The 14,257-nt window shown below is 35.6% G+C and overlaps 1 protein-coding gene across 3 annotated transcripts in view; it reads left to right on the top strand.

Moving 5' to 3' along the window:
* LOC135073725 (ADP-ribosylation factor 6) overlaps positions 1-14,257 on the top strand; it is a 46,224-nt gene that overhangs the window by 1,202 nt on the left and 30,765 nt on the right. For 2 of the 3 annotated variants that reach the window (XM_063967885.1, XM_063967899.1), the window contains exon 2: positions 3,863-3,959. The gene's annotated coding sequence lies outside the window, so the exon portion shown is untranslated. Of the gene's footprint in view, positions 1-1,564; positions 1,724-3,862; positions 3,960-14,257 lie in introns of those variants that run through there. The other variant, XM_063967893.1, reaches the window with a different exon arrangement.

Here is a 14,257-nt window from a genome sequence, read left to right as displayed (position 1 = left end):
ATCAGTAACAGCAGTAGCTAGCTATACACATGCCACAATGTTATCATGTGATGAGTAGGTACAGACCAACTATCCTACAATGTAATGTTATACATACATAATTAGTTTTATCACACAAGGACATGCATGATAACAATTTCAAAGTCATAATGTAGGCTAAATTGTGTCATATTTAATAATATGACATTATAAATCCCCTTTCAGAAGCTTAAAAACGTTGATGTTTTATTGATAGAAGAAACTGTAACAATCGGAGAAATAATGTTTTGTATGTTAGTTAGCATTTTGAATTTTATAATAGACTAAAACTAGGGTAACCAAAAATTTGCAAACCCTAAAGTACTATTAACAAGCATTATTTCCTGGATTATTCTACAGAAAATTTTAATATAGAACCTATCACATGTCCCAGAACATTATTAGTATCTATCTTAAAATCTCGTACTGAATACAGATGAAAGGTTAATAATTCCTTTCTAATCTAGAAAATAAACTTGTAAAGAGAGCGAATAATGTAAAAGTATACCTATTTGGCTTTGATCGAAGCACCCGCTGGGTCTCGTTTGTCATGCGCGACGGTGCGCCTGCGACGGATGGCAACAGTCCGAAAGAATGCCGCCCGGTTGACGGGCGAATAGCGATTATTTTGTCTGTCACAGAAAAACTTCATCGCGCGCGTCTCTGTTTCAAAAACCGGGATAAAAACTATCCTACGTCCTTTCCCGGGACTCAAACTATCTCTATGCCAAATTTCATCAAAATCGGTTCAGTGGTTTAGGCGTGAAAGAGAGACAGACAGACAGAGTTACTTTCGCATTTATAATATTAGTATAGATGTACCGACGCCAGTACATTTTCTGTTGCAAGCAAATGCGCCTATCACAATAAGATGTGACAGAGTTCACTTTGACCTGCCGTAGTCCGTTATTATAGGTAAGTGACTAGGTAGGTATATTGGACTAATCGGATCGTGTTCATTTATTAGTCACGTGCTTTATCGTAATTTTTCGTGTATTCGTGTTCATATAAAGTTTGTTTTACCTAATTAACCTTTACCCCCACTGAAAGTGCGTAAGTTCTGTCTATAAAAGTAATTACGAAACGTCCTAAAGACTAATATTGATGACTTTCGGAACCCATTGACCAACATTGCAACCTACTTCGATTCCCTAGTCTAGTTAATGGAATTACTGACAGTTTAGCATACATTTTATTTCCAAAAAAATGTATCTAATCGTCCTTCATGAGCGGTTCCTATAGGTACCTACCTACATAATCTGTTTCCGCGTGAAACTATTAGAAATTGAGTCCATTTCTTCATCGTTCCTCCTGTCTGATAATAATTTTGGCATCTATTAATATTTCAATATTACCTATCCGCGTATCGCGTTAAGTATTAAAACCTGTTTAAATTAATTCAATTATGCCTCGCGAAAGTTCAAAATTACTTAATTAATTAAAATTTTAGTCGCTAAACCCTTTTACTTGAACCTCCGCGGGTGTACGTTACGGACGGAAGCCTCGCGTGCTCTTGCGCCGGCAGATTACACCGATCATAGATCAGTGCTGATTCAGAGGGGGCGATCAACGCACACGGAAAACTCGCGATGTGCGTGAAAATACCGTGAACAGTGATGCCGTTTTTGAAAAACATGTGCGTGTGCCATTCGTTCCGAGACATTAAGTGATTGCCTCAATCAATGTATTTACTCAAACTTAACCGGTGGGTGAAACTGTGTACTTATTCTTTGGATTTATGTATGACTCAGACAGGAAACGATTTCTTATTCCCAATGCGTGTCGTGCTCGTAACAAGAAGCTATTTCAACGATTTGTAGAGATAGTTCAGTAATCTCGAATTAGATTTATACGGTGGTCTATAATTGGATCGTCATACACGTGTCTGATGTTTGGAAATAAGTGTCTTTGAGTTATTTTACAGTATTCTGTAATACTCCAATAGAGTAGATTGGATTTTGTGATGTGGGTTGCTCGACTGGCTTTGAAATGAGAAATCAGAAAATCGATTCAGATTTTAATAACTTTGCTCAAGCTTCATTGAAAGGCATTTCGGGATGTTTGAATTCTGAATTTCTGATACAAATTGAAATCTGTAATGCGTGGGTAAGGGTATTTATAATAATAGAATAATATTATAAACGAGGATTAATCTTGAAATAGGCTGTATTATGATTTAAGCTCCGTTATTGCCCTTATAATTGAAAAGCCTGTCCGTTTAGATACGGCATCCTACATTCGGATTCAATTTAACAATTCAGTGAATCGTATAAGCGTTTAATGAGAGCCGGTGAGATTTTCAGTGAATTGTTAAGTGAAACCTATCAAATCACTGTTTATCCAGTTGTTAGATTATCTTCTATACTCAGTTTCCAAACTGGGACCGTTAAAAATATCGTCTTCAAAATACATGCTGGCCCCAGTTTAAAATATTCACTGGCGAAGGAAAAAAGGTCGTCGACGCGAAGTGTAACGTGGGAATTTACTATTTTTAGGTTGACTGGCCCTTAATAAACCATGATGGAAGCACTCGCGACACGACACGAAAAACGTAGCCCATTATTATTGATAGCTAAAGCCTAGTTTGTGCCTGAAGCCTACTGTATAATTTCATGGAACATGGAAAGCATTGGTAAAGGCCTATGTTCAGCAGTGGACGTCCTATGGCTGAGATGATGATGATGACTGTATAAGTTCCACCTTTAGCCCCAGTTGCACCAAACTGTGACAATAATATTAACCGGTGTTTTGGTATGGAATTTGACAGATCTTTGACGTTATTAAAATGAAATTAAGATTATTAGATAGCTGTGAGTTATTTGCCAGTTCTACTTGCCTACATCTTCCTACCGAACAAGACTTATGTCTACCAGTCTTTATTTTTACTCTCGTTCTAAGAAATCGGTTCGTATTAATATTAATTAATTAAATTAGGTATGTATGTGCGAAACCGCATTATAATTAGAATGCCTTTCTATTGTTCTTACTTCTACTGAGATGTAGGTTTTCATGCCAGCTGGCGAAATATTCTTAGTTTGACCTTGGTTGCCAATGTTGATGCTTTTTGCATTGCACCCTTTTATTCTTAGGGGCAACTGTACATTCTAACATCGAAATAAAATAATATGTAGTAAACTAGCTATAACACAGCTAGTTCCTGATCCATTGTACAAGTTTAAACTGACTTATTTTACAAATACAAACATGTAGCTAGTTGGAACATGCAGAACACTTCCTACACCACCACTCACACCGTGTAGAACACAAACCAAGTTACGTGATGTAATGTAATGATGAAGTCTCACTTCCACTTAAGTACTAAAGGCATCATTGAAGTGCCAAATGGGTGTTATATTGAAATTTAAATACCCTACAGTTTATTCTTTAATAATGCTCGTATTATCTTCAAAGTTATTTTCATGTTAAAACATCATACTTGATGAGAATCTCACTCCTTTTGTTGAAGTCGGTTAACAATAACTCCGTTTCGCTATGAATATCCTGAATTCTTCTTCGCTATGAATGAGTCCTGCAAGGTCCTGCAATATTCCAAATGGAAAATAAGACCGACAACCTGTCATTGATACTGGTTGTCTATGGCGCCGTTTCTGAACTGAGATTTTTAGCTTGAACTAGGTATGTCCTTTCGTAGACTCTCCACCAAATTATTCGTTTATTCTCCAAATATTTTTTACTTATCCGAACCAAAGCTGGCTGCAGTGATTAAAATGCTAATAAACTTTGTTTTTCTTGTCTCGACGGATTTTTTTTTGGTTTTGTCACCAGCCAGTTAGTGTAGTCTTAGCTTAAATACATGTACTGATAACGCTTTCAATTGTTTCAGGTTATGTGCGCGTGTCGTTAGATAAAGAAGTGCTGTGATTGGATTGCTTTCATCCAACTGTGGAATGGTTCCGGGGACCTGGCGCTGTCTTGTTCAAGTGAGTCTTATGCAGACATATTTAAAGTTAATTTTGAATTGACTCCCAAGAGCAGTATCTTGACCATCGACAGAACTGAGTGTGCCGTCAAAAGAGATGAAAAACTAGACCCCCAATTTTTTTATTTAGATTAATGCCCGTGTTCACCATGAATCCCTAATTTTTAAGTGACTCCTATGAAAACAAAATTCCTGTTATTTGTTACCGTAGGTCACTTAAAAATTAGGGATTGATGGTGAAAACGGGCATAAGTGCCTTTTTTCTGTGATGGGGATTTCGGGACGCGTGTGGTTCTGGTCCGCGTGCGTGTAAAATTTCATTGCTGGTTGCACGCAGGACAAAGATTTCATTGTGTACCCGCAGCCTATCCGCGTTCCGCATGCGTGTAGCCCGCGTAAATTAATAAAATGTCCTGGACAATAATGAAGTGTGGTGTGGACAAATCCAGTGCTGAAATCCACATGACAGAAAAATGGACAAACACACAGACAAATAACTACAAACAAAGTTACTTTCTAACGAGAGTACAGATTAATGAATAGTTACGTATTTAGCAGATGATATGTTTATTGCTCTAAAAAACTTATCATGTCTCGCAAATACCAGACAAATATCGTTTGACAAATACCGTTGCATTTGACGATATGTTTCTATGAATTTATCAATGGACGAGACGACTGTTCACTTTTATGACGCTGCCAATGTCCGGCCATTGTATTTTATTTGCTCAGTATCAATCTCCTTTGTACAATTCAAATTCAAAGTTCATGGACCTTTATTAGCAATATATAAAATAATTTACATTTTTTTTTTCTAATTATACCAATTTACGACATGTATCCTCTTTTGCCTTTCATCACAAAACGGCTTCCTCTCATTGAAGTATTTGAAATCTCATTTTTAGTCTCAACTTCAACTCTAGAGTGAATTAATTTTTAAATAAGTACGGGTTTTACAAACATTTATTACCCAAACAAAGGTATTCGCTTGTGTATAAATACAAGTTTATGTATGCCGTGACCCGTAAAATTAAATTAATTTACGTTTTTATAAAGATAACCGTTTATATGGTTTCGTCTGTCTGCAAAACTAATTGCATTGCGCTAATTGTGTGTTAGGCGGGCTTAATTAACAATTCAAATTAATTTAAAGTGTCTTAAAGAACTACATCCATGCTGGTCTTATGTTGAATACTTGTAATATTTTCTGTGTTCAAAGTTATTGGTCTAGTTCTTATCTGAGTAAGTGATTGAGGTATGACATATTATGACGTAAGCATACAAATCTAAAGAAATCTGAAGTCTCACTCACTTTTGACGTCTCAAAAATACTCTCCCGTGCCTCTCCCATGCCTCAGGCACTGACTCAGTTCAGCCCTAGACTTAAATAACATATTATTAGGATTAATATTCAAATTGGCTCGTAACCTCATCATCATTATTAAACTTGATGTTACGGTAATTGATATAAATTTTCTGATTTTCCCGCAATCTAATATCCGACCTCATTGAGCTAGTTAACACATTAAATGAGCTAGTTATCCGAATAAGAGCTTGTTCAGAACATTTTTAAACGACTTGATGCTAAAAGCTAGCTTAACATGGTTGTAATAAGCGTTATTTTATAACGAAAATGTACAGTCTTAAGTGCTGGCAGTTACCTATTACGTCAAAGGAATAAATCTTCAAAGTGAATGCTGTAAGGAGAATCGGAAAGTGTTTTCCTTGTCTTCTTGAAATCTGGGAACATAATCGAATTTATATTGTAAATTTTTCTGTTTTTGAAGTTGGATACGTAAATTGTTGGTTACTTAACAAGCCCATGCCTGACTTTGAATTTAATTCAGAAAAACTATCATCGATGATATCCAGTTTGTTATTATTGAGTGTAATATTAGCGATTACGATGCAAAATCCCCTGCATGACCTTGTCCAATGTCCATATTTCCCCCTCGATTTACTTCAAACGTTGACATGCAAATGACATCATTGGGTCATTCCATCGTTTCGGGTGTTACGTTCGTACACACATATTCAACAATTTCATGTATTTTGAAATAGTATTTTAATAATGTTAGGGCCTTAATCTGTCCGTTTTTAGTTGTTTTATCTAAATAATAAAGTTTGTACAGCTTAGAATGTAGGATAACGAAAATATGAGTCGAAAAGTGTGCGTTTCGGGCGTTACGAGATTTTGCCTCTATGTTCTGACTGTTGCTGCATTTACTCGAAATTTAGCGAATTTTCTTAAGGAATCATACCTAAAACTTACAGGACTTATAAAGTATGAAATTTACAAACCATGTAACATACAATCACTGTTAAATAAAACGTTTTACTATTTTTTTATAAATTTTTTCTTTGTTTCGGGTGTTACAATGGTTCTGTTTCGGGTGTTACGAGTACGAAAATTCAAAGCGTTTTATCGATAAAATCGGTGTTTTATTAGTCTCTAGGTACTACAAAATAAAGAGTACAACAAATAAACACAAATAGAGCGAATTCTGGTTTGAAATTACGAAGAAACTTTTTTTAAAAAATATACAAAATTCAAGTTTAATTTTTCCTCAGAATATAGCTTTTTCTATTGTTTTTGGCTTGAAATAGCATTACTTTAATTTATAATTACGATATTTATTGGAAATGTCAAACATCGACACTTTTTAGCAATACCTTAATTTTAGTGTTAAGTCGACATTTCAAAAAAGTCTTAAATTGAGAAATATGACTCCTTTTCCGATGCCAGCGCTAGTGGGAGGTCAAAGGATCCTCACAGTAATACTTTTTCACTTCTCCAAGCAATATACACACATTATCGACATATAAATAAAAATGTAATACCCGAAACGTTTCGGGTGTTACAGTTTTTAATCAAGAAAGAAACATACTAAATTAGTATCATGCTCAGATATTAGTTAGTATTTGAAATCATTACTACCATGACCTTACTTTTACCAAATATTGTTACCCTAATCCATGTGTAAGGTACAATAATAAAACAAATACCTGTTTTTCTGTTTCGGGTGTTACATCGCCGAAGTAACAAGAAAACACACTCAAAACTTGATGATTATCAATTTTTTTGGGACTATGACGCTATCTACCAATACTATGATAAATACCCTCGAATCATATAGTGGCAAAACGTTTCACAGATTAATAGTTTTTTTTAAATCGTATTACCAATAATTAGAGAGAAAATGATCATTCAGACAGTTGACTTAAGTATAGACTTTGAAGACTAATAACTTAAATATTACTTGTTTCTTTCAGTTTTTTTTGTTGCACATTATAATTTGGAATGTTTACTTTCAAAATTCATCAGATTTAATGCGAAAACAACATATTTAGTTTTTCACCCTCGGTAACATTTGTCATGGAATGACCCCATTACAATTGGTCTGTATTAGTCATTTTAATCGATATCAGTCGTTATTATTATTAAAATTTACACATTCTCCCTAAACGTTGAGTGCAAGGAATATTTTTCCTTGTACGTACAAATATTGTGTCGTGGAAGCCTCATCACAACGTTTCAGTCGTTTGTAGCTATCATAATCTAATTTGACTGCTAATACTATTAAAACGAATATTTTAATATAACCACAGTCTCACTTGCTAGGATTAGAATGAGTACTGATCTGGCCATCATCAGAGGATTACTTCTGCAGGTTGGACATAGGAAAACTCTTTCTTTTATAGTGTGGTGTAAACAACTGAGATCACAACCTGGTGATCCATCTGTCGTCAAAATATAAAATAAGAGTTACAAAGAGATACAAAAATCCCAATTCGTCAAATTGCTAGCATTTTGCATAAAAGCAGCTATTAGCTCTTAATACGATTAGAAAAGTTAATGTAGGTAGGGTGATTGCTATAGTAATTGGCCTGTACATAGTTATTGGCCACCTTGGCTAAAATAAAAATAAACAAGCATATGTACGTTATTAAGAGTGGAAAAGAGACACAAATACTTTCTCTGAGCAATACGCTGTCCAATGTAGTATGTCAGAGTAAGAACAGATGGCACTCTAAACAGCAGAAGCTTTCTTTCGACAACGAGTCGTCCGAGTAGCCGCATGCTTGTCAAAAATTTAAGGTAAATATTTATGAATATTGTTCGTAATTTAATTGTTTTTGCTTGTTATAGTAATTTTACTGTTTTTTTGTAAAGAGATAAATGGTAGCTTATGTAGATAGATTAAGTTACTTTGTTTTGGAATAAAATAACTTTAAAATTAGACCGGCCAATAACTATACCACATTTCAATTTATTTCAGTTATTGGCCATGGGTGGCCAATAATTAAAATTTACTTTTATTGTATTTTTATTCAAGATTAAGTTAATTTAACCCTTAAATATTTGCTATTAAAATACTAACGTCCTAACCTATTAGGATCAGTAATTAGCCGGGGGGCCAATTACTGACACTTATGCACGGCCAATAACTATTTTTATTGATTCACTTTACCTAGATTGTTACAAGATGCCGTTGGTAACACAGTATACTAAGGTTGGTATAAGTAGTTGGAACAGAAACACCTAATCAGTTTAAAAAAATAAAACAAATAATACCTGAAATGCAAAACAATGATTTTTTTTATTCTCTATCGTTTGTGGGACTATTTATTATAAGCAAAATGGATTGGAAGCGGAAGTTACAGATGAACCTGAACCTATAAGTCGGGAGAAAGAATCAACATTGAGTGAAATAGGAGAACTTCAAACTAGAGATAAAGAAAGAGAGACAAAAGACCCTAAAACTGGGACCCAAGAAGATGAGATAGGTACTTGTAGACGAACGAGAACGATGAGATGAACCGTTACCATAACCAGAATATCAGAGGATTCTGGAAGAAAAAGCTAAAGAAAAAGAAATCCTCGAGAAAGAAAAAAGCTAACGGAAAATTGAAAGAGAACATAAAAGAGAGGACAGAAAACTGAAAGCTGAAGAAAAGAAAACTGCTAAAATAAAAAAAAGTAAGAATAATGTATCTGTATCCAATCAAATCTGTAATATTTGCAAAAAGCTTATAAAAAATAGACTTTTAGTTTGCTCTGAATGTCACCGTGTCTTTCATAAATCTTGTGCAACAGCATATTCCTGAAGAAGAAGGAGACAGTTATCTTTGTCACAATTGTTACAATGTTACTGAATGTACTGACGATGATGAGATAGATGAAGAAATCGATAAGAGTGATACTGATGACGAATCCTTAGCTAATCTTAAGGAAAGACAAAATGAGCTAGGATTACAAAGCGTGAAATTTCAGTGATTTTTATGTGTTTTTTTCGGTGGCTAATAACTGTACTTCTAGGAGCCAATTACTGTGATTTTGGGGCCAATAGCTAAATTTAATGTGATCTCTGATATTTTTATAATTATTATTGTAATTCTTATCGTATAACACCAAATAGGTACTAGCTTAAACAGCAGCAATATTGTTTTCTCATAATAAAGTATAAAAAGTAAACAAAAGTCGAGTTTTTGTTACATTTTACACAAGTTAACTTACACAACGCTCTTAAAGGGCCAATAACTGTAGCAATCACCCTAATTATTATTTTATTTTCTCTATCACCTGTGGGTTGAGCTAAACTTAACAATATCAGTCTTCCAATTAATTTGCAATTAAATTACTAAGTTTCGTACGAAAGATCGACTAAGGTTCCACCAAAGGCAATAACCAAATTGAACAATTCACGGACCTGATTTCTTGTATTCAAACAATAATACTTACAAGTTCATGCATTCAAAGTGTCGGTGCTATCCGATAAACCAATTAGTATTCAGGCAACACCAACGACAGTTGTCCCAGCGTGTTGGTGGAACGCTTAAGCCCGCTTACAACTGGATTGTAGTGGGTCGTTGCGCTAATGTTTGTCATTGAATGCCAATGTGACTGGCGGAACGAAGTTATTGTCTATTAACCATTTGGAATTGAACGGGAATGAATGTGTTCATTTTGTCTAACAGCTAAACAAAAATAGATCATTTTTCGACCACATTTAGCAGTCTTTAATGATGTGATGAAATCTTCAAGCAAAACAAATTGTATCGTATCAATTTTCAATCTGTTTATTCAAATTTAAATTTCCCTTTCATCAACGATGTTCTCAAACGTTAACTTCAGTAACTCAATCAACATTTTCGTTTATAAAAGCCCCATTAATGTCGTAGGGATGAATGGCGTACAATGGTGGACGATTTTAGGTAACAAAAGCAGCCAGGAAACCCTTCCCGGATATCAGCATCGGGTATTTGTCCTCGCACAGACGTCCAAACATTTGTATTCAAGTCCCGCCAGGTAACTGTTCTGTTTCACCTGAACGGAGCTTCATTTGTATGTGTATTCGTAACTTTAAAAGTAATTAGTTGCTTTCCAGAATCATCTTTAATTTGGAGTGTATTTTTTACTCTTTCTTTAATTACCGGTAGATCAGAAACTTTACCACTTTTTAAATATCTCTTTTTACTGTTTAAGGTACATTTGTAACATAGGCAACCTGATTTCCATGTTCCTGTTCCCCAAAGCATTTGTCCTTAGCAATTGTATTCAATCAATGTTCCTAAATAGATTTCGGTGTCTCAATTACTCGGCAATTAGCCTCGAAAACAATCGTGCTATCTATCAGGCCATCTTGCAATGAATGGGGACGTTTAGAATCTGATTTACGTCGAGAAAAAGGGTCGGAATTTTCTCGGAAAAGAGAATACATCTTTTAACCGAATTTGCCTAGTGTTCAATACTTTTTGAGACATTGTCTGCCTTGCCATTTTAATTTCTATGGAGTTCTGGATAAGTGATATTTCCTTTAAACATCTTCATGCATGGTGGCTGTGGTATGGGAGCAGGTCATCTAAAGTTAATGATGTGACAAGGTATCGTATGACGAGAGTCGTGTCAACAAACGATCTTTTCAAGCGTGCAGTGTAAACCTGTATGGTTAGCATTGGACATGAAATTGACAATTGAAACTGTGCTTTTAGACATTGGCATTAGAATCAAAATATAAATTCATAGGCGTGCTGCTATGTGATCGGCTCCTGACCTTAGTTCATTATTTTACTTGTACGTAAAGTGATACATACCTTCTTAGTGATTTGTTTTACCAAAATCAAAAATTTGTAAAAATCTCACGTTTCTCATTGATTTACTATCATTCCCTGAAATACAAAAACAATTGCCTGGCTCTCTGAATACATTTTATAACGCTTTACTCGCCTTCTAAGAATAACGAAAGAGCTTTCCATAAATTAATATTTATTTTATCGATTACGCGATTGCCCAAGTGAAGGGCATTGGGATTCGTGAATTTAGCCCAGACCGAGGGTTTATTTGGAATATCTTTGAAGGCTGCTTGCTTATGGTTTAAGCTGTTTGCTCAGATCATAGAAAGAGAATAGATATGAAGTCGCGCGTAACTACAACGAGAACCAGTGTCCCCACATTTCCCCCACCACAGCTCCCACACACACATTCAACTGTGTAAAAACAAAGCGACTGAGAGTCTACGACAACATGTGCAACCGGCTTAAAAGTGCTGTGATTGGCCAGAAGGCGTGCCTTATGGCCAATCAATGGCCGCGTGACGTGACGCACACTTTGAAAACTAGTGAGAGAACAAAGATAAAATGAAGTCGACAAGATATCGATACTTTAAATCGCTAGGGGCAAGGCTAGAAACTGGTTTCACAAAATGCTTATGTATGAAAACCTTTTATTAATTTTTCTTTCTTATTTTTAATTTTTTCTTTTTACAATGTAATTATCAAAAAATAAAAATACATTATAAAAACAAAAATCTTAAAAATAGTTAACCCGCTGGCAGCGGAGCAGGGCCCAAGCTACCGGTGGTCAGGGTCACAGGCTGAGGAACCTCCGGACAATGCGTGCCGTGCTGAGGATCACCGCCTTTTGAATCTGACCCTTGAGCCAATCATCTAGCGAGAGCTTCTTTAGATGTTGGTCGAAGCTCTTCGCTATTAGCCCGTTTGCCGAGACAACTATCGGGACAATGATCGTCGAGTCAACATCCCACATGGCGGTCACATCGTGGGCCAAGTCAAGGTATTTGCTTTATTTATTACTAGCTTTCCGCCCGCGGCTTCGCCCGCGTGGAATTTTGTCTGTCACAGAAAAACATTATCGCGCGCGTCCCTGTTTCAAAAACCGGGATAAAAACTATCCTATGTTCTTTCCCGGGACTCAAACTATCTCTATGCCAAATTTCATCAAAATCGGTTGCGAGGTTTAAGCGGGAAAGCGTAACAGACAGACAGACAGACAGACAGACAGACAGACAGAGTTACTTTCGCATTTATAATATTAGTTGGGATACGTTATTATTAACTACTATCACGCATTTACTTTTTAACCGCTTGAGTCCCAGACGGCATTAATTAATGTCATAACAATTGATTATCTATTGTGTCTAGATTCGCGGGCCTTGAAGGATTAATTATGGCGATCTGCGTACCGCATATGTTTATCAAAAATAATGCCTACATTAGGCTTTCAACTAGCTCTTATAGTAATTACATAGTTGACAGTTACTAATTACTTCTACTGTTATTATTTTTTTTGTAAAATCTTATAATCGCAAGTAACACATAATTTTTTTATTTAAAATTACAAAATAGAAAATCATAATTTACTTCTATTTATCGATAATAGGAAACCGCATTAGAACACGAGCACGGCACTATGTTACGACCGGCACATGCGGCCGTACCTCAGATCATAGAAAGAGAATAGATATGAAGTCGCGCGTAACTACAACGAGAACCAGTGTCCCCACATTTCCCCCACCACAGCTCCCACACACACATTCAACTGTGTAAAAACAAAGCGACTGAGAGTCTACGACAACATGTGCAACCGGCTTAAAAGTGCTGTGATTGGCCAGAAGGCGTGCCTTATGGCCAATCAATGGCCGCGTGACGTGACGCACACTTTGAAAAAAGCAATTAGAGAGAAGAAAGATAAAATGGAGTCGATAAGATATCGATACTTTAAATCCTGGGGGCAAGGCTCGAAATTGGTTTAAAAAATGCTTGTATGAAAACCTTTTTATTATTATACGTTATTATTATGTTCTTTAACGATTTTTGCATAAAGGAGTCAGTTCCATTTTGTATGGACGAAAAACTCAGAATCAATTATTGGGACTAAATGAAGTTACCTTATATTAATTTACCCCAACCAAAGCTCAATGTCGTTATCGATGGAGTATAGAAGTTATAGACTGACAAAGTTTGTATGAAAAGTCATGGGCTTAACCCATGACTTTTAGGTACTTGCGATTTTTACCAGTATTTACAATATTGGTAATATAATTATTATTTACTTTAATAATAATAACAGGATCACTGTAATTATTATTAACTACTATCGCGCATTAACTTTTTAATTATGGCGAAATTCGTACCGCCTATGTTTATCAAAAATTATGCCTATATTAGGCTTTCAACTAGCTCTTATAGTAATTACATAGTTGACAGTTCTGCCGCACAATTTATAAACGCAGTAAGTACCACTTACTGCATTTATGATTGTTTTGAATATTCTGAATCCTGACATCGCGATCTATAAGAATCAAAGACCCGTTTTTTTCTATCTATCTTAGAACGGAAGATACATATTATCATAAACGCAGTAAAGAGCAGATTGTAGGTTTCTTCACATACTATGTTAGCAGTAAGAGCACATAATAACTTAATATTACGTGAATACTCGCGCTTACTTAATTTGCTACACAGTAATAGTGCAGTATGTGCCAATTACATCATTCTTATTATGTTTCTACAATTGTTAAGTTCACCTTGCACATAGTATATGTGCAGTAATTCCACTTAAACACACACTGATATCATGTTTCCATAGGAAAAACAGATGACTTGTACTTAATATTAATGCAGTAATTACAATTATACTGCGTACATACTAAGGATTGTCAGAGTGCTGCCTAGGTGTTAACATGTTATGAACGCAGTGGCTGACTCTTACGTTATTGGAAGAAGTGGAAAACCTGTCCAAATGACAAATCTAGTCGAAGACCCAAGAGCTAGATTGACCCGACACTATACCGAAGATATCCCGGACGTGTCTGTACGAGATTAGAATGGCTCTCAAACAGCTGAAAAACAACAAGGCACCTGGCGATGATGGAATCACGGCTGAGCTTCTGAAATCCGGCGGAACGCCGGTACTAAAGGCTCTTTAGAAGCTATTCGATTACGTCATCCTTGAGGGAAAAACGCCTACGGTATGGCACAGAAGTGTGGTGATACTCT

Source organism: Ostrinia nubilalis, chromosome 1 (assembly GCF_963855985.1).
Source record: "Ostrinia nubilalis chromosome 1, ilOstNubi1.1, whole genome shotgun sequence".
NCBI classification, from domain to species: domain Eukaryota; kingdom Metazoa; phylum Arthropoda; class Insecta; order Lepidoptera; family Crambidae; genus Ostrinia; species Ostrinia nubilalis.
Note: the sequence above shows the minus strand (reverse complement) of the source record. Positions and strands in the feature narration are given on the sequence as shown.